The sequence below is a fragment of the Pseudorca crassidens genome, chromosome 17, assembly GCF_039906515.1.
Source record: "Pseudorca crassidens isolate mPseCra1 chromosome 17, mPseCra1.hap1, whole genome shotgun sequence".
Lineage (NCBI taxonomy): Eukaryota > Metazoa > Chordata > Mammalia > Artiodactyla > Delphinidae > Pseudorca > Pseudorca crassidens.
Window position 1 is genome coordinate 26,267,245 of NC_090312.1, and position 21,525 is coordinate 26,288,769.

Sequence of the window (21,525 nt, forward strand, 5' to 3'; positions counted from 1 at the left end):
ACCGGTCCCTGTTGCCAAAAAGGTTGGGGACTGCTGCCATAGGTTTTCATGTGCGCTTCTATTTTTTTTTCTAGATACTTCTTTACTTCCTTTTTTCTTCTTTGACCCAGTGATTATTTAGGAGTATGTTGTTTAATTTCCACATATTTGTGACCTTCCTAGCTTTCTTCCTGTTATTAATTTCTAGTTTTATGGCATTGTGATCACAAAAAATACTCATGATTTTAATCTTCTTAAATTTGCTAAGACTTGTTTTGTGACCTATCATGTGATCTGAACTGGAAAATGTTCTGTGTGTACTTGAAGAGTGTGTATTCTGCTGCTGGTGGATGAAATATTCTGTATGTATCTGTTAGGTCCATTTTATCCATAATGTAATTCTAGTCTCTTATCTCCTTGTTGATTTTGCCAGCTGGATGATCTATACACTGTTGAAAGTGAGATATTGAAGTCCTTTTCTCTTATTGTATTGTTGTCTGTTTCTCCCTTCAGATCTGTTAATAATTATTTAATATATTTAGGTGTTCCAATATTATGTGTTCATATGTTTACAGTTGTTATGTCTTCCTGATGACTTGAGCCCTTTATCATTATGTAATGACCTTCTTTTTTTTCTAATTATAGTTTTTGACTTAGTCTGTTTGTCTCACATAAGTATAGCAACCTCTACCCTCTTGGTTTCCATTTGTATGGAGTATCTTTTTCCATTCCTTCACTTTCATCCTATGAGTGTCCTTAAAGCTTAAGTGAGTCACTTGTCAGCAGCATATAGTTGGATTTTGCTTTTTTATCCATTTAGCTATTATGTTTTTTAACTGGAGAATTTAAGCCCTTTACATTTAGAATAGAGAGGTAGGACTTACTATCACCGTTTTAAAGAATTGCTTTCTGATAGTTTTGTAGTTACTTTGTTGTGTTCTTTCTCTCTTGCTTTATTTGTGAATTGATGTGGGGTTTTTTTTGTGCTGGTATACTTTGAATTTTTTTCTCTTTGTCATTTATCTATTTAAGGTTTTCACTTTGTGGTTACCATGTGGCTTTCATAGTAAATCTTAAAGCTATAACTGTGAAGCTCATAACCTAGCTTCAATTGCATATGAAGTTCTCCCTATTTACTTGCCACCCCCCCCAACTTATGTTGATGTCCTAATTTACACCTTTTTATATTGTGTATCCATTGATATAATATTGTAGCTATAGTTATTATCAACATTTTTGTCTCTTAACCTATATGCTAGAGTTCAGGGATTTACGCAGTGACACTGCAGTATTAGAGTATTTTGATTTTACTGTGTATTTACCTTCACCAGTGAATTTTATAGTTTCATATCTTTTCATGTTATTACTTAGTGTCCTTTCATTTCAGACTGAAGAACTCCCTTTACCATTTCTTTTAAAGCAGTTCTAGCGTTATGATGTGATTAACTCCCTCAGCTTTTGTTTATCTGGGAAAGTCTATCTAGTCATCACTTCTGAAGGGCAATGTTGCTGAGTAAAGTGTTCTTGGTTGGCCTTTTTTTTTTTCTTTTAGCACTTTGAATATATCATTATACACTCTCTGGGCCTGTAAGTTTTCCACTGAGAAATCTGCTGATAGCCTTAATGGAATTTTATTGTATGTAATGAGTCTTTTTTCTCTTGCTGATCTCAAAATTCTCTTTGGCTTTGATTTTTGAGAGATTGATTGTAAGGCATCTCATTGAAGATCTCTTGAGGTTAAATCTGTTTAGGGATATGTGAAGTTCATGTATATGAATGCCATATTTCTCTCCAGATTTAGGACGTTTTCAGCTATTATTTCTTTGAACAAGTTTTCTGTCTCTTTCTCCCTCTTTTCTCGTTCTGCTGTATCAATAATATATTGTTTTGCTTGATGGTATCATATAATTCATATAGACTTCTTCATTATTTTTATTCTAGTTTTCTTCTCTAACTGGATAATATCAAGAGATCTGTCTTTAAATTCACAGGTTCTTTCTTCTGCCTGATTGGGCCAGCTCTTGAAGTTTTCTGTTGTATTTTTCATCTCATTCATTAAATTCTTCAGCTCAGTATTTTTTTCATTCTATTTTATGATTTCTCTTTGTTGAACTTCTCATTTTGTTCATGTATTGTTTTCCTGAGTTCACTGAGTTTTGTTTTCTCTTGACTTTGACTGAGCCTTCTTAAAATATCAGATAACTCAGAAGTCTATTTCTTTGGGGGTCAGTTAGTGGAGAATTCTTTTATTGGTGTCCTATTTCTTAGCTTTTTTTTTTTAACATCTTTATTTGGGTATAATTGCTTTCCAATGGTGTGTTAGTTTCTGCTTTATAACAAAGTGAATCAGCTATACATACACATATATCCCCATATCTCTTCCCTCTTGTGTCTCCCACCCTCCCACCCTCCCTATCCCACCCCTCTAGGTGGTCACCCATAATTCAAAAAGAGTTATGTACCACAATGTTCATTGCAGCTCTATTTACAATAGCCAGGATATTTCTTTGCTTTTTAATGTTACTGATAGCTTTGCATTTTTGTCTGCCCATGTGAGGGTAAAGTCACCTCTTCCAGCCTTTCAGACTGGTTTTGGTGGAAAAATATCTTCACCTGAGGGTGGCTGCAAGGGCACTGGCTGGGTGGAATGCAGCATGTTAATTTCCTGAGAAGACAGTGGCATATTTCTGTGCAGCTCTGTCAGCTGAGATCAATGTCAGCAAAATCTGCAGGGGCCTTTTGTGACCAAGACTGCAGAGGTCCTGTGGATGACAGTGGAGGGTAGAACTGTTGGGATCCTTGGAGGCAAAGGCTCCTGGGGTTTTCCTGTTCTTCTTTTGGCCCACGGGAGGGGAGTTCTAGCTGAGTGGATTTTTCTCAGCACCTGGTCTGTTATACTGACAGAGCAGTAGGAACATGAATCTGGGATCAGGTACATGCAGAACTACAACAGTGCCTCAGTTCTGGGACACAACTGCACTTGCTGCAGCTGTGGCACTGGGGTCTAAGGTGTTGGAGTGTGCAAATCTCTCATGGAACAAGGACCTGGGTTTCAGGCTTAACTTAGTAACTCTAGGGAAAGGGAGAAGGAGGGAGCAGCAGAGGCATAAGTTCTGGGTGACAGGGTGAAGTGGTGGCTTGGTCCCATGGTGCAGGGTACAGTAGCAGCACGGCATAGGGATAATAGGTCAAAGTCACAACTGTAGCCCCAGAGGTCAGTCATGGGACAGCAGAAGCATGACTGCAGTTGTGGTCTGTTAAAACCATCTTTCAGGACCTGGGGAACTGGGATCAGAGCAGTGGCAGTATAGCTCTAGCAGTGAGGGTCAGAGCTGTGACCTGGGACTCCTGGGGTAGGGTTCAGGGCAGCAACCCTGGCAACAATGGTTCAGAACCATTACCTGGAACGGGGGTGGGGTTCGGGACAGTGGCAGCTTGCCCCCTTCAATGATAGGTCAGAACCACTACCTGGGATCTAGGGACAGTAATCAAGGCAGCAGTAACTCTAGTCCCATACATAGTTAACTGCTGTGGCATCCTGATCCCAGAAAGTGGGGCACATCAGTGACTGGGGCCCCTGTAAGCATGTCTTAGTGCAGCAACATCTCCAGCCCTGAGGAATAGACGCATTAAGGTTGGGGGGTGGGGGGCCAGATAAACTTTGTGGCAGCTGTATCAGTTGGGATCAGCATTGAGGAAGACTGCGGAATACCTCTGTAGCAAGGGCTTCAGATGCCCACAGTGATGAGTCTTGCTAGGGTTCTCGTGCTCTCCTTTTACCATGGGGTGAAATTCATATGAAGTGATTCCACCTGTTGCTGAGCTGCCCTTGACTGGGGAATAAGGGGAATGCAGATAATATGCTTCCTGTACTCTTTTTTGAGACCATCCTTGACCCTTGATCTCTGCAGGACTTTTGCTGGGTTTTCTTTGTAGTCCAAAGTTTTCCCTGAGCTATATATTTTCTTCAGTTTATAGTTATGTGTTTATTGTTTCTGTTATTATTTTTTTGTGGGCATGATGAGCACTGGGATCTCCTAGCCCTCCATCTTGCTGACATCACCTGTCTAGAGTACAGTTCTTACTAAAAAAATCTCATTTCTGTCCCAGAGCTTTATTCTGCTTGCTGAATTCTTATACCTAGTTATTTCCAAAGCAATAATTTGGTAACTGCTCTCAATTGTTGAAGGCTACATTTAAATATCCTCTCCCATCCTAACACACAAGCATCGAGATCTAGGAAATGATATGAATGAAATTTCTTTCTGAGAGTAACCCTGTGAAAGAAATATATTAAAAATCTGAGTTTAAATATGCTTAATTATCTTAGGGAGTGAAACATAGCTTTCAACCAAGAAAAGTGACCAAAATGACCAAAAACTTTAATAATGTATCTAAAGAAATAATATATAAATTAGAAGTTATATTTGGCAGGAGTGGTTTTTATTTAGCCACAAAGCACATACCAGAATAATTAAAATTATAATTTTGGCAGTGGTGGTCCAAGCAATATTTCATAGGAAGCTATGTTAGCAAGCAGCGGTGGTCCTATTTGTGTGACTGTTCTTAAAAGTGAGATGGTTGAAAGGGGTTATAGCTAATAGATTTTAATGGATTGACAAATGCCTATATATATAGTCTCATGCTTTTTTGGATAGATGTCTAGGCTGAAAGTTGACTTGTATTGTGTTTAATTCTGGTCCATCTACTAGGCTTGATGAACAGCCATTTTTAGTTTTAGAAGATATTGTATGGATCTCACCCTACTACTGGTTACTTCATGCCACTTGATTTTGTCATAAGGGCATCTCAGACTCTGTCTGTATTGGAACTAACAATAATTTCTCTAAACATAATGCTGCTCCTCTGGTCTCTATCATAGATGCTGTTCCCCTAGGCACATATGCAGGATCATTCTTGACTCCTCCCATTAACTTAACCTCTGCTTATGTAATCAATTTTAAAATCCATTTTACCTTCTAGACATTTCTTTAGTCATCACTTTTTTCATGCATAATATTGCAACAGCTTTCTAATTGGTTTTCCTATTAGTTTTTGTCACTTTTAAATCCATTATCATAGTTTCCTACAATCTAAAATAAAAACTTGATTATTTTATTAATTTTCCTAAATCTACAAGTAACCACTTCATTACCTACAAAAAGACTACAACCTCTCGTGTGACTACCTTTTCACCTCCTCCCCTGACCACCTTTCTAAACAGTAATATAGAAAGTTTCATGGTGTTGATTTTATATACAAATCCCCCCAAGGCCAGCTATCTGGTTCGAAAACTGTGTCCAGCTCTTATTGGCTCTGTGACAGCACAAAATTTATATATGTAAATAATATACATATACACATATGAAAATCATTATATATGAGATATATATAATCAGTCTTATTGACTATAAAGTAGGATGAAAATACTCTGTAGTTCATATGGTGGTTGTAAGAATTAAATGAAGTACTATATAAAATTTTTTTGAAGCATTCAATAAATATTAACTATAGTATTTATTGATCAACTTGGATGCCCCAGTCATTGACAATGAGGGTGACATTATACCACGTTAATCCATCTATCTGTCATGTTCCAAGACTATGGACTAGTTCCAAGGACTCATTGTTAAAGAACAGACATGTTTTAAGGGACAACAGAAATTCACACAGGCCAAATTTCAACAAGAGAAAACAAGGAATAGGTCCACCGATCTTCCCATTATCCCCCCCAAGAATTATTCTAGCACCAAAGTTCTTCTGAGCCCTTAGTATAAAAATATTCTACTCCTTTGGGACCACTCTTTTCTATTATTCTTCTTTCTTATGGAACATGTGAGAAGATGTTTCCTGTGGAGGAATATTCAGAATGTTTGGTGCCAGACCAAACTTTAAATTGGAGTTGCCAACTGTTTATAAAAAATTGTCTGGGGAGCTAATTTTCCCAATCACCTGAAAACCTTGGTAGCTTATAGATCTATTTTGAGCAGATTGGCATGATATGACTCACCGGGATGACACAGAGCTGTTTAACAGTACTTACAAAAGCAGGGAGAACAGCTGACTTTTGGCATAATCCAGGTGAAAGATGATAGTGATGGCTTGGATCATGATGGCAACAATGGAATTGGTGAAAGGTGATCATATTATAGATATATAGTGAATATAGAAATGACTGAAGTTTGATGATAATGTGATGTGGGCCGTGAAAGAAACAAGGGAACATAACATGACTATTGGCTTTGTGTTCTGATGAACTGGAAAAATGGACTCCCCCTGAATTGGCATGGATTTCTTTTGGAGCGAGAAGTTGGAGAGGGATTGATCTTCAACACTGTTTTGATAGAGCTCTTCAAAGTATTTATGCAATAAATCATATGATCCTTACAATGGTCCTTGGAAGAGGTCTGTGATCACAGTATAGAAGGAATCATTATTGGTATATCTGTGTTAGTTACCATTGGTTATTATCAACTGTAAGTATATCAAAATGATCATTGAGGTGGTTCAGTTTATTATTTCTAAGCCACCACATTGTAGAATATCCTTTGACTGATTAAGTGCCATCAGACTGATAGTGTAGCAGTTAACAGTGCTGATACTAGAGTCAGGATCTCAGCAATTAACTCCTGATTCACTAAGTGTGAGACATTGAGCAAGTTATTGAACAAATCTAGGTCTCATATTCCTCACTTCGGTAAGAGAAAAATTAAACTCTAATTTCCAGTATTAGGATAAAACAATATAATGCATATAACACCCTCAATAGAGTACCTGGCACTAAGTACCCAATAAATATTAACTTTCAATTTATGAAATTTTACTATATTTTTCAAACTGTAACATATAAATTCTTTCCTTCTTTTTATAGTAAATCACCATATTTTATTAAATCTAGTAAGTTTAATATTCTACTGTTTTTCACATTAAAGATAACCTTGTGTTGGTTCTGTCATTTCAATAATTCTGCTTCTATTGTTTTTTCTTATCTACTTTAGACATGAAATGGTCAATAACTCAACAGCTACAGAGTCTATGTTAAAATAAAAACAAACGTATTTTTTCAGCTTTATTGAGGTATAACTGGCAAATAAAATTTTTATATATTTCAGGTGTACAACTTAAGGGTTTGACATATGTACCCATAGTGAAATAATCACCACAATCAAGCTAATAAACTTATCCATCACTTCACTTCACATACTTATCTTCACTTTTTTTTTTGGTGGTGGTGAGAACACATAAAATCTATCCTTTAAGCGAATTTCAAGTATATAATACAGTATTGTTAACCACAATCATATTGGTATGACTCCAGAACATTAGATCTCCAGAACTCATTCATCTGGCATAAATAAAAACTTTGTAGCCTTTGACAAACACTCCTCATTTCACCCTCTCCCCTCCCCCCAGCAACCACCATTCTACTCTCTGCTTCTACCAGTTTGACTGTTTATTTATTTTTAATTATTTATTTATTTTTTTGGTTGTGCTGGGTATTAGTTGCGGCAGGCAGGTTCCTTAGTTGCAGCTTGCCAGCTCCTTAGTTGTGGCATGCAAACTCTTAGTTGTGGCATGCAAACTCTTAATTGCTGTATGCACGTGGGATCTAGTTCCCTGACCAGGGATCTAACCTGGGCCCCCTGCACTGGGAGCACCGAGTCTTATCCACTGTGCCACCAGGGAAGTCCAGAGTTTAACTACTTTAGATTCCACTTATGAGATCATGCAGTATTTCTTTCTGTGTCTGGCCTATTTCACTTAGCATAATGTCCTCCAGGTTCATTTATGTTATTGCAATAGTAGGATTTCATCCCTTTTTATAAGACTGAATATTATTTCCGTGGATGTGTCCCACATATATTTATTTTATCCACTCATCTGTCAACAGATTTTGGGGTTGTTTCCATATCCTGGCTATTGTAAATAATGCTGCTGTGAATTGAGGAGTGCAGATATTTCTTAGACATAGTGATTTCATTTCCTTTTGATATACACCTAGAAGTGGGATTTTTGGATCTTAAGTAGTTATATTTTTAATTTTTTGAGGAACCTTCATACTGTTTTCCACAATGGTTGTACCAATTTACATTCTTACCAAGAGTGTACAATGGTTCCCTTTTTTCCACAAACTTGCAACCTGCCATCTTTTGTCTTTTTTTGCAATAGACATTCTAACAGGTGTGAAGTAATACCACATTGTGGTTTGATTTGCATTTCCCTATTGATTAGTGATGTTTAACACCATTTCATTTAACTGTTGGCCATTTGAATGTTCTCTTTGTAGAAATGTCTATTGAGAGTCCCTTGATCTTTTTTTTTAATTGGGAATTTTTTTGCTATAGAATTGTATGAATTCCTCACATTTTGGGTGCTAACGCCTTATCAGATATATGAATTGCAATTTTTTCTCCCATTTGGTAGGTTGCTTTTTCATTTTATTGATAGTTTCCTTCATTGTGCAGAAACTTTTTAGTTTGATGCAATTCCACTTGTCTGTTTTTGTTTTTGTTGTGCTTTTGGTGTCATATCCAAAAAATCATTGTCCAGGCCAATGTCGAGGAATCTGTTTTCTTTTTTCCTGAGTTTTTATTTTTATTTTTAATTAATTTTTATTGGAGTATAGTTGCTTTACAATGTTGTGTTAGTTTCTACTATTCAGCAAAATGAATTAGCTATACATATACATATATCCCCTCTTTTTTGGATTTCCTTCCCATTTAGGTCACCACAGTGCATTAACTAGGGTTCCCTGTGCCATACAGTATGTTCTCATTAGTTGTCTATTTTATACATAGTATCAATAGTGTATATGTATCAATAGCAATCTCCCAATTCCTCCCACCACCCCCTGCTTTGTATCCATACATTTGTTCTCTACATCTGTGTCTCTATTTATGTTTTGCAAATAAGATCATCTATACCATTTTTCTAGATTCCACATATATGCATTAAAATATGATATGTGTTTTTCTCTTTCTGACTTACTTCACTCTATATGACAGTCTCTAGGTCCACCCATGTCTCTACAAATGACCGAATTTTGTTCCTTTTAATGGCTGAGTAATATTCCATTGTATATGTACCACATCTTCTTAACCCATTCATCTGTCAATGGGCATTTAGGTTGTTTCCATGTCCTGGCTATTGTAAATAGTGCTGCAGTGAACATTGGGGTGCATGTGTCTTTTTGAATTATGGTTTTCTCAGGGTATATGCCCAGCAGTGGCATTGCTGGATCGTATGGTAGTTCTATTTTTAGTTTTTCAAGGAACCTCCATACGGTTTTCCATAGTGGCTGTATCAATTTACATCCCCACCAACAGTGCAAGAGGGTTCCCTTTTCTCCACACCCTCTCCAGCATTTATTGTTTGTAGATTTTTTGATGATGGCCATTTGACTGGTGTGAGATAATACCTCATTGTAGGTTTGATTTGCATTTCTCTAATAATTAGTGATGTTGAGCAGAGGAAATTTCTGTTATAGTAATTTTATGGTTTCACATCTTATGTTTAAGTCTTTCATCCATTTTGAGTTAATTTTTGTATATGGTGTAAGATAAGGGTCCAATTTCACTTTTCTGCATGTGGTTAACCAGTTTTCTCAGCACCATTTATTGAAGAGATGATCCTTTCCCCATTGTCTGTTCTTGACACCCTTGTTGAAGATCAGTTGACAACAAAAGCATGGATTTAACTGGGCTGTTTATTCTGCTCCATTTGGTTGTATGTCTTTTTATGCCTGTACCATACGGTTTTGACTATAGCTTCATATTTTCATCACACAAAGTGTGATGTTACCAGCTTTGTTGTTCTTGCTCAAGATTGCTTTGGTTATTTGGAGTACTTTATGGTTCCATATGAATTTCAGGATTTTTTTAAATTTCTGTAAAGAATGTGCTTGAGATTTTGATATTGACTGTATTACACCTATGGATCACTTTGGGTAGTATGTACATTTTAACAATTTCCTAGTTGCTTGTTTATTTTGGCTCTAATCTTTATTATTTCTTCCCTTCTGCTAACTTTGGATTTTGTTTTTTTACTTCCTTAAATTGTAAAGTTAGGTTGTTTGAGATCTTTCTTTTTTTATAATATGGGTTTTTAACACTATAATTTCCTCTTAGTAATGCTTTTGCTGTACCTCATAAGTTAGGATTAATTATATTTTCATGTTCATTTATGTCTAGGTATTTTAAAAATTTATTTCCTCTTTTACCCAATGGTTGTGCATGATGTGTTTTTTCCACATTTTTGTGAATTTTCATGTTTCCTTTCTGTTACTGATTTATCATTTCATTCCATTTTAATCTGAAAGATACTTGTTATTATTTCATTCTTAAATTTGTTAAGACTTATTTTACAATCTAACATGTGATCTATCTTGTAGAATATTCTGTGTGCTTGGGGAGAAAGTGTATTTTGCAGATTTTGGTGGAAAGTTCTGTATGTATCTGTTAGGCCCATTTTTTTCTATAGTGTCGCTCAGGTCAGTTACTTCCTTATTGATTTTCTGGCTGGATATTCTATCCATTATGGAAAGTAGGATATTGAAGTCTCCTACTATAGCTGTATTGCTGTCAATTTCTCTCTTCAGATATGTCAATGTTTGATATATATTTTTGTGTGCTCTGAAGTTGGGTATGTATATGTTTACAATTGTTAGGACTTTATGTAGTGATATTCTTCTAAAACGTTATTCTTCTTCTAGAAGAACATTCTTCTCTAGTGGCAGTTTTTGACTTAAAGCCTATTGTTTCTGGTATAGGTGTAGCCATCCCTATCCTTTTGGTTACCATATGCCTGAAATATATTTTTATATCTCTTCACTATGTGTATTTATATGTAAAGTTAGTCTCTTGTAGACAACATATCACTGGATCTTGTCTTTTTTAATTCATTCAGTCACTCTATGCTTTTTGATTAAGTAGTTTAATCCATTTATGGTTAAGGTAACTATTGCTAAGAACTTACAATTGCAATCTTCTTTTTTCTCCTTTGTAGTTCTTTTGTTCTCTTCCATTTTTGTTGTCTTTTGTTATTTGATGTTTTCTTGGTAAGGATTTGGTTTCATTATTTTACCATTCACGTATCTACTAGAGGTTTCATCTTTGTATAGACCATGAAGCTTGTATAAATCTTTGTTGTTATGATCATCAATTTCAATTTGATAAGAATTTAAGTTTAATTGCATAGAAAAACTCTACACTGTTGCCCTCCCCACACATGTACTTTCTTTTCTAAAAGTCAGAGCTTATTTCTTTTAATATTGTGAATCTGTTATATATTTTTGTGGTTGTGGTTATTATTACTATTTTTAACTTTTATATTTATTAGGGTTATGGGTAATTTGCACACCACCATTACACTCTTACTTTACTCTGTATTTTACTATATATTTAACATTACCAGTGAGACTTATATTTTCACATGCTTTTAAGTTGCTGTTTAGCATATTTTTAATTCTATTTGAAGAACTCCCTTAAGCATTTCATTTAAGGCAGTTCTGGTGGTGACAAATTCCCTCAGATTTTGTTTGTCTAGGAAAGCATTATATCCCTTCACTGTTAAAGATAGTTTTGTAGGTTATAGTATTCCTGGTTGGCAGATTTTTTTTTCTTTGAATATATTTTTCTACTCTCTCCTGGCCTGCAAATGTAATGTTGAGAAAACTACTGATAAACTTATATAGTTTTCCTTGTTTGTGATGAATTGCTTTTCTGTTGCTCCTTTCAAAATTTTTATCCTTGACTTTTGACAAAGTAATTATAATATTTTGGTGCAGAACTCTATGTTCAACCTTTTATGGCAACTTTTGGATATTTAAGACTGGATATCTATTTCCCTCCCACAATTTGGATAGTTCTCTGTTATTTATTTAAATAAGCTTTCTGTTCCTTTCTTTCTCTTTCTGGAATGCCCATACTGCAACATGGCTTGCTTAAAAGTGTCCCATGTATCTTGTAGGCTACCTTCACTCTTTCTTCTTTTATCTCCTCTGAGTAATTTCAAGTCACCTATCTTCAAATTTGTTGATTTGTTTGTCTGCTTAATCAAGTCAGTTGCTGAAGCTCTCTTATATCTTTTTATTCAGTCATTGTATTCTTTACCTCCAGAATTCGTTTAGTTCTTCTTATGTTCTCTCTTTTTTAAATTCTCATTCATTCTTGTATTAATTTTTCAAAATAAGAAAATTATCTGTGTTTCCTTAAAGATTGTTGAACTTCTTTAGAACAATTATTTTGAATTATTTATCAGGCAATTAATGGATCAATATTTATGGTAGATTACTGAAAGTAATCTGCCTTTGCTTTTGTAATGTTTCCTGATTGTTGTATTCTATTTTTGTGTTGCTGTGTGAGCATTTAAAACAGCAGTCACCTCTGCCAAACCTCATAGACTGGCTTCAGTAAGGGAAGATTTTCATTTGGGGATAAAGGGAGCATGATGGTGCTAACTGTGGGGAAGAGGGAGGAGCACAAATGTTCACAGTAACACTGGGCGTAGTGACATGAGATTTGCCAAGTATAGGAGTGTATGGTGGCTCCAGATCCAGATATGCATGGTGACGTGGTGACTCCAGGAGCTGGGGTGTGCAGTATTAGCAACTGTATGGTCCCTTAGCAGAGAAATGTATGAGAGGTCAGCAGTGGCAGCAAAGCTTAAGAGGTCTGCAGGACTATTTAAAAATTCTAACATTCATTCATTGGCATCCCAGGAAAGGACACAAATGACAGGGCTGAAAAAGTATTCAAAAAAATAATAGCTGGAAGTTCCCACATTTGTCAAATTATAGATATCTAGAGATTCAAAAATCAAAGAAAACTCAAACAGGATACCCAAAGAAATCCACATCAAGACACATCATAATCAAACTTCTGAAAACTAAGAAAAAGAAAAAATCTTTAAAAAAGTGAGAGTAGAAATTTCCCGTGAGGAAAAACAATTTTAATGACAGCAGATTTCTCATCAGAAACCATGGAGGCCAGAAAAAAATGACAGAACATTTTTCAGGTGCTAAAAGAAATGTCATGCCAGAATCTTATACCCAGTGAAAACATTCTTCAGAAATGAAGATGAAAATTAGACATTCTAAGATGAAGGAAAACAGAAAATTTGTCTTCATTTGACTTACACCCCCCAAAAAAAACTGGCTAAAGAACTTCTTTAGAGGAATTAATGGGAAGGTTGAAAATTTGTTCTCTTAGTTCCACTGGTAAAACAAACAACAACACATGTCAGAGAAAAAGAGAAATGCAGACATCCTAAAGGATGTCTTTCAAAATTCTAAAAGTGGTTTTTCCTAAGCTGTTACAATTGCTGTTGTTGATTGTTTTAAATTTTACTTATTTCACTTTTCTGTTTTCCTATAGAATTTTTTCAAGGAATGTGCATTAGTTTTACAATCAGGCAAAATAGTAAATCTCTTTCATTTTGAAAAACGAAAGTATCCTGATATCACTAACAGCATTATTACATCTGATTCAAACACTGACAACTTTGTGAATATTTTAAACCATTCCATCACACTACTGATTTCTGAGAAGCAAAGGAGACAGAGTGCAAAATAGGAAAGGAATATTAAGACATGATCACACTGCAAACAATATACATTCGATCCTTGTGCTCTATACACAATTCATGTATACAATGTACTGAAAGGGACCAAAAAATGCACACATTTGTTACAGAAATAATTTTGCCTTCAGCGACTACTGTGTGTGTGTGTGTGTATAAAATTGGGGATTTAGCTGTAAAAATCTAAACACAATTTCTTTTATAATGATACCTTAAAGGGGAAGAATCAATGAAATACAAAAAATAGTTGGATTTATAAGACAAGGGATAGTTGTTTGTTCCATAGATACGCACAACTATAAAGGCTGGTTTGCCCAATTGATTTGCAGGTTTTGGAGTTTTGTTGCTGTAATGCTGTGCTTCATACTAGAAAACCTAACAGTTTGCAATAAAAGATTCATCAGTTTAAAACCATATTTTGCTATTATACCATCTATACACTTTTGGGAAATGTACTACATCTTAAATATCAATTTTCCCTATCTCAATATCATGATCATAAGACCTGCCTTACAGGGTTGAAGTTAGCTTAAAATAATACTTAATTTTTAAAAAATTGTTCTTTTAGTTATGCCCATGTTTATTTTAATAAAAATTATAAATTCCAAAATGTAATACAGGTGAATTTAGAATATAATTTTTAAAACTTGTAATAATAAACATAGAAATTTATCTTATTGAGGGCAGGCAAAATTTCTTATTGATAATTTTGTCTGAAGAACCCTAAAAATACTTGACAAAGACTCACATATTCATTAAATATATACTAAAAAGTTAAAAGCACCTCTGTGACTTAACATAATTCAAGCTGTGGGCAATTCTGTCCTTCTACTTTTCAATTGAAAACAAATACTATACAAAACAAATACAGATGAAATATGGGCAGACATACCAGTGATTAAAGAAATACACAGGCACACTTGCATTATGGTAAGTTTTATCTGTTTATCTAAGCTATTTCTAATATGAGTCTCTATGAAAATACTCTTTTGTTGTCATAATAAATATATAAATAACATTATTAAAATCTATTAAAGGTTTATGTAAAAAGACTTTTTAAAGAGCTGTTCAGAGAACATTATCTCCCATTGCTACTTGTAGAGTTGAATCCAAATAGTGTAAAACAGAAACTCAAGTCACATTTTATATACACCTGAGAACTTTATGCATTAGAGCTTAGCTATTTCAGGCTGTGCCAAAGCCAGACTATTTGGGTTATACTTTGGCTCCAATGCTTACCAGGTATGTTACCTTGCTTAATATCTCCAAGATACTCTTTTTCCATTTATATAATGTGACTGCTACTATTAGCTATTTCTACTAAATTAGCTACTTGACACTTAGCCTTCAATAAATATATTTTATTAGTATGATCATCAGTATCATTTATTACTTAGTCATGATATTCAATCAAGTAAATGAGTAAAATTATGCTAATATTGAGAAATTTTCATTCTTTAGAACAACACTGACCCACTTCTTAAAAGAACATTGTTCCTTCAGTAATATCACAGACCATATTACTCATTGTTTTTATTATTATTAGCTCTGGTACTGTTTTTATACATCATTGTAAGTCTAAAATCTATTATGTCATCTGTCATCCCCAGATCTTTACAAATCACATTTTTAATAATTATTTTGTTTATGTTTTGCTTATTTGTCTGCGGATCCCAAACTAATCTTAATTCATTTGGTAATAAAGCTTGACCAGAACTAGTATTAGGCTCTTTAAAGTCTTTATTTATTTATCCCACATATTTGGAATGGTTTTGGTTCATTTGGCCCCAAGCTGTCAGAAAATGGATTATAGACTTATTTAATTTTCATGAAATTATTTTAACATAAGTGCACATTTATAATTTGTAAATAGTAAATAAAGGAGAGTCATTGGCATAATAAATAAATCTAATACAGCCAATCAATTTTCAAGGAATGTAGCAATCATATTAAATAATACATTTTATATTGCAATGAATAGTTCTGGCCCAAAGTTAACTTTATTCCAAATCATTCCTACTTACTTTATTTATATTTCTTTTTTTAAACTTTATATTGGAGTATATTTGATTTACAGTGTTGTTAGTTTCAGGTGTACAGGAAATTGATTTATTTATACATATACAGATTCTTTTCCCACATAGGTTATTACAGAGTACTGTGTAGAGTTCCCTGTGCTATATAGTAAGTCCTTATTAGTAATCTGTTTTATGTATAGTAGTGTGTATATGTTAATCCCAACCTCCTAATTTATCCCTCCCCCACACCTTTCCTCTTTGATAACCATAAATTTGCTTTCTAAGTCTGTAAGTCTGTTTCTTACAGACTTTGTAAATAAGTTCATTTGTACCATTTTTTTAGGTTCCACACATAAGTAGTATCATTATAATTGTCTCTCTCTGTCTGACTTACTTCACGCAGTATGATAATCTCTAGATCCATCCATGTTGTTGCAAATGGCATTATTTCATTCTTTTTCATGGCCGGATAATATTCCATTGTATATATGTACCACATCTTCTTTATCCATTCATCTGCTGATGGACATTTAGGTTGCTTCCATGTCCTGGCTATTGTAAATAGTGCTGCAGTGAACATTGGGGTGCATGTATCTTTTCAAAGTATGGTTTTCTCCAGATATATGCCCAGGAGTGGGATTGCTGGATCATATGGCAGCTCTATTTTTAGTTTCTTAAGGAACCTCCATACTGTTATCCATAGTGGCTGTACCAATTTACATTTCCACCAACAGTGTAGGAGGGTTCCCTTTTCTCCACACCCTCTCCAGCATTTATTGTTTGTAGATTTTTTGATGATGGTCATTCTGACCATTATGAAGTGATACCTCATTGTAGTTTCAATTTGCAGTTCTCTAATAATTAGTGATGTTGAGCAGATTTTCATGTGCTTTTTGGCCATCTGTATGTTGTCTTTGGAGAAATGTCCACTTAGGTCTTCTGCCCATTTTTTTATTGGGTTGTTTGTTTTTTTGCTATTGAGCTGCATGAGCTCTTTGTATATTTTAGAGATTAATTCCTTTTTGGTTGCATCATTTGCAAATATTTTCTCCCATTCTGTAGGTTGTCTTTTTGTTTATGGTTTCCTTTGCTGTGTAAAAGCTTATAAGTTTGATTAGGTCCCATTTGTTTATTTTTGCTTTTTAGTACTCTAAGAGGTAGATCAAAAAAGATATTGCTGTGGTTTTGTCAAAAAGTGTTCTGCCTATGTTTTCCTCTAAGAGTTTTATAGTGTCCAGTCTTACATTGAGGTCTTTAATCCATTTTGAATTTATTTTTGTGTATGGTGTTAGAGAATGTAATAATTTCATTCTTTTACATGAAGCTGTCCAGTGTTCCTAGCACCACTTATTGAAGAGACTCTGTTTTCTCCATTGTATATCCTTTCCTCCTTTGTCATAGATTAATTGACCATAGGTGTGTGGGTTTATTTCTGGACTATCCTGTTCTATTGATCTATATTTCTGTTTTTGTGCTAGTACCATACTGTTTTGATGACTATAGCTTTGTAGTATAGTCTGAAGTTGGGGAGCCTGATTCCAGCTTCATTTTTCTTTCTCTGGTGGGCAGGGCCATGTTAAGGGGTGTGTTTATAGGTGACTGTGGGCTCAGAAAGACTTTAATCAGCCTGTCTGCTGATGGATGGGGCTGTGTTCCCAAGCCTAGAGCCTTCGGCTGTTGGGGCCAGGTCTTGGAGTCAAAGGCAACTTCCAGGTCAGATCACAGTAATGAGTTCCCCCCAGTAACTCTGCCACTAATGTCCTTGTCCCCACAGTGAGCCACAGAAGCCACCTGCCTCTCTAGGAGACCTCCCAAGACCAGCAGATAGGTCTGGCCCAGGCTCCTATGAAATCACTGGTTATTCCCGTGGGTCCCTGGTGCACATGAAATCTTATGTGTGCCCTCTAAGAGTGGTGTTTCTGTTTCCCCCAGTCCTGTGGAGTTCCTGTTATCAAGCACTGCTGATCTTCAAAGCCAAATGCTTTGGGGGCTCCTCCTCCTGATGTCAGACCCCCAGACAGAGAAGCCTGACATGGGGCTCAGACCCCTCACTTCAGTGGGAGAACCTCTGCAATATAATTATTTTCCAGTTTGTGGGTTGCCCACACAAATGAATATGGGATTAGATCATATTGCGAATGCGCCCCTCCTACCATCTCATTGTGGCTTCTTCTTTGTCTTTGTAAGTGAAATATCTGTTTTGGTAAGTTCCAGACCTTTTTTGTCGATGGTTGTTCAGCAGTGAGTTGTAATTTTGGTGTTTTTGTGAGAGGAGTTATGCTCAGGTCCTTTTATTCCACCATCTTGTCCAGGGGATCCCATCCCTTCCTGCTTATTTTTGAACTGTCACTTCTAAAATAACACTATAAACTGAGAAAATATATTTAATTCACAGACATGTAAAGCAACTCTCTCTTACGAAGCATGTTTTTGCCACTTATGGTCTAATAGAAATGGCATATGGAGGCAAAGGCCTTGTTTACAGGATTGTTTCTGTATAAATTTATTTAACTGCTCTAAACCTTATTTTCCTTTCCTATACAATGGGGGACATTAAGAATCGTAATGCCTTCCTTTTCAGCATTAGGTAGTGTGTTGTTTGTTTGTGTGTCTGTATTCACATGTGTAAATGTACTTCCTAAAATTCGCGAATAGTACCTGTATTGTAAAATTCACTCCGGGAATGCTTTATACGAATGTTACACTTTCAACATATCACTTACACCAAATAAGAACGTTGCTCACCATCCAGCTCTACAAGGATTAGGTCATTAGCCACTTTAGTTGACCTCCAACACACCCTGAGAATTTAAGGTGGGGATCAAGAATGAGGCACTCCATGCTCTGGGAAAAACTGGCAGAACAAGCCTTCAGAGAGTTACATATTTTCAAGAGAAAATTTTATGAACCCAATATCTCGCATCTTCTCATACCTAGAAAAGTACTAAAATTATTAACATCAACAAAGATATCTGCTCTTCTGACTAACATCAACTGTTTACCAAAATGTGTGCTTGACTGCATGTAGCTCCTTTACCAAAATCACATATATACTGACCCCTGCTCCACGTCTTCAGAGCAGTTCCTCAAAGCTGAGAGGCTGTCTCCTGGGCTATAGTCCTCAGTAAGCCCCAAATCACAGCTCTCATGTCAAGTGTTTTTTTTTTCAGTCAACACAGTATGAAAGGTGGAAATTTATAAAATATTTCTTAAAAATCTGATACTAACTTGAATAAACATCTAGTTTATACAACTTTTTGAATAATGATAAGCAACTGTTATGCTACTTCCATTTTATATTAAATAAGAACTTTGCATTCTCACAATTTGGTCTAGTTCTTATTGACACAAAATTTGTGAGAAGCACCTACATAATAACCGGTATAGCAACCGAAACAACACAGAAAGTATTTATTGACAAGGAAATATTGACAGAGAAAGAGCCTATCTGAAAGTATGTGAAAAAGTAAGAATGCATACTACATAATGATGTAAGATGAAATGAGTTTGAAATGTGGGGAAGAAAAAAGAGAAATGAAAGAAAATAAACACTGAAGTTAAGCAAGAAAATATGCAGTAAGGAAATAATTAGAATAAAGGCAGATATATCAGGGCAAAGGAGTCTGATTTTGTGTTTCAGTCAGTCAGTTATTCTTGAGTTTTCTTTTTAATGAGTATTTCTGGAACAGATTCAGCAGAGGACTTTGGCTGATATTCTGATGGAATGTTGAATTAGATTGATTTCTCCATATTCATATTAACATATGTATCTCTGGCCTCTGTTTTACTTAGAGAACTTGATTTTTTTTAACTTATTTTCTCTTTTTCCTTTTCATATAACTATGGTGTTGTCTTCCAGAACCCTCAATTCAAATCCATTTGTGGGCAAAACAAACAGTGCTTAAGACAGTAGTTAATTCAATCCCACTATTCAGGAAGCAGCTTATACTGTTTACAATCCCACTATTCAGGAAGCAGCTTATACTGTTTAGTGCCTACATTGCATTCTAGTATGAGTAACAATATCTTCCCTAAACATAAGGTGTAATTTAAATATATATTATATTCCTGTTTCTAAAAAAACTATGACAAAGAGCCAATATTTTATTTTAGGAAACTCATTATGTAAGTAGGTAGTCTTAACATTTTTATCTGACAGCATTTTTTTAACCTATACCTTATTAATTATATCCAGATTTTGTTCATATAGGCTTTCATCACTCTACTGTATTTAACTACAGCATATTTTTACCCTATAGCCACTGTCTATCCTGCCTGTTTTTATTTTTAATTTATATCAAAGGAGGAGAACATTTTATAAATTTTAAGGTTGTGTGTGTAATGGCTAACTACGAATTTTGGAGTCATATATCAACTGGTCTTAAAGGAGTTTAAGGAGGTTTTTTTCTTAGTTTAACAAAAATGGTGAGTCTTTCTTTCCTATATTAATAAAATGAAGCAATACAAAAGAAGGACTAGAAAGAAAAATCACCCACTTTCACTACCCTGAATAAGGAAATTGCATTCAGTCAGTTTTTAAAGGACTTTTTCTAAAATTATATTCACATATCTTCAAAACGCCTACTCCTACTTTTCACCTACATTGTTCTGTGGTTATTAATACTAGTTATGAATGGTAGTGAAGAATTACATTTCAAAATCTTACTGAATAATATGTTTGAATAGATTGTGTGTTCTGTCAGGGATAAAAGCTACTAGTTTTTATAGCGTCTGACTAAAGAAGAGAATTTTAGTCTTGTCAGTTCAAGATTACAGAGACACAAGTTTTATCAGAATTAAGAATCTATGAAATCTGCTTCCTGTTGAGATGTGGAGATGGTGGAAACAAGCTACATCAGTTCCAGATCCTAAGATTCTTTTGAGACTACCATTAAGTTAACATAACTATTGTGCTCACTGGGTCCCCTGAGAAGCAGACGAGGTTTATTGAGGAGTAATGCCTGTGAAAGATAGATAAAAAGGAGATGCTTAACAGGATTTAGCAGGGAAAGTCACTGGACTGTGCTGCAGAGCTGACACATCTGCAGCAGGAAGGAAAAGGGAGAGCAGCAGGATTAGACATGGAGAGGCTTAGATCATGATGCAGATATGACAATTCTCAGCTACATGATGAGAGCTTAAGAGCAAAGACTGCCCATTACAGGAGTCCCACAACTGGCAAAAATGTCCAAGTTCTAGTAACGCTAACAGGCTGAGTAATTGGCTGATCTGTCCAGCTCACTGGTGATTTCTTTCTTGACTGAAGATCTGAGCAGCACACTTCCATGTGTGGCAAAGTCTAGCCCTGTACCTTATCCATTTTGGCAGGAGTCTTTCCAAGGTTCCAATGGACCCCTCTAAGGTAAGACTTAAAAGAATGAAGAGACTGGGATAAACCATTGATACAACACTCATCACTACAGTGAGATCTGGTATGTAACTGATACACATCATCTCCCTTCTCCACTAACCATTCTAATTTCTCTCTGCCCTTTGTTATAACCTCCACGGTCTCAGGGATTACCTGATGGTGTCACTCAAATCCTCATTCCTAAGAGTTCTGAGCTTCTACTAATCATTCTGTTGTCAGACTAGGGTTACTGGACTTACCCCTTGTATTCACAGTTGGGAAGGGAATAAGAGTAGGTTGCCAAGGGGAGCACATGAGCTCCATACATCGTCCTCCTTCTCTCAATTGTTTAACAGCAGTCCCATCTCCTTCTGCTGATCAGAGTCAATTATTCCTGTTTACATGGTGACTCCTCTTCTTGTCTGTAGAGCCCTAGAAGAAAGAAGTCAAAAGTGTCCAGGCAATAGCCATAGCTTATAACTCATTGGAGTCCTTGTATGCTGCTTGGCAAGAGAAGGTTCCATTTTGGGACTAGGACCACTAACCCTGCAGATCCCGGAGATGTGAGGATGGGAAGAGTAAGTCACCCAGTGGGTCATG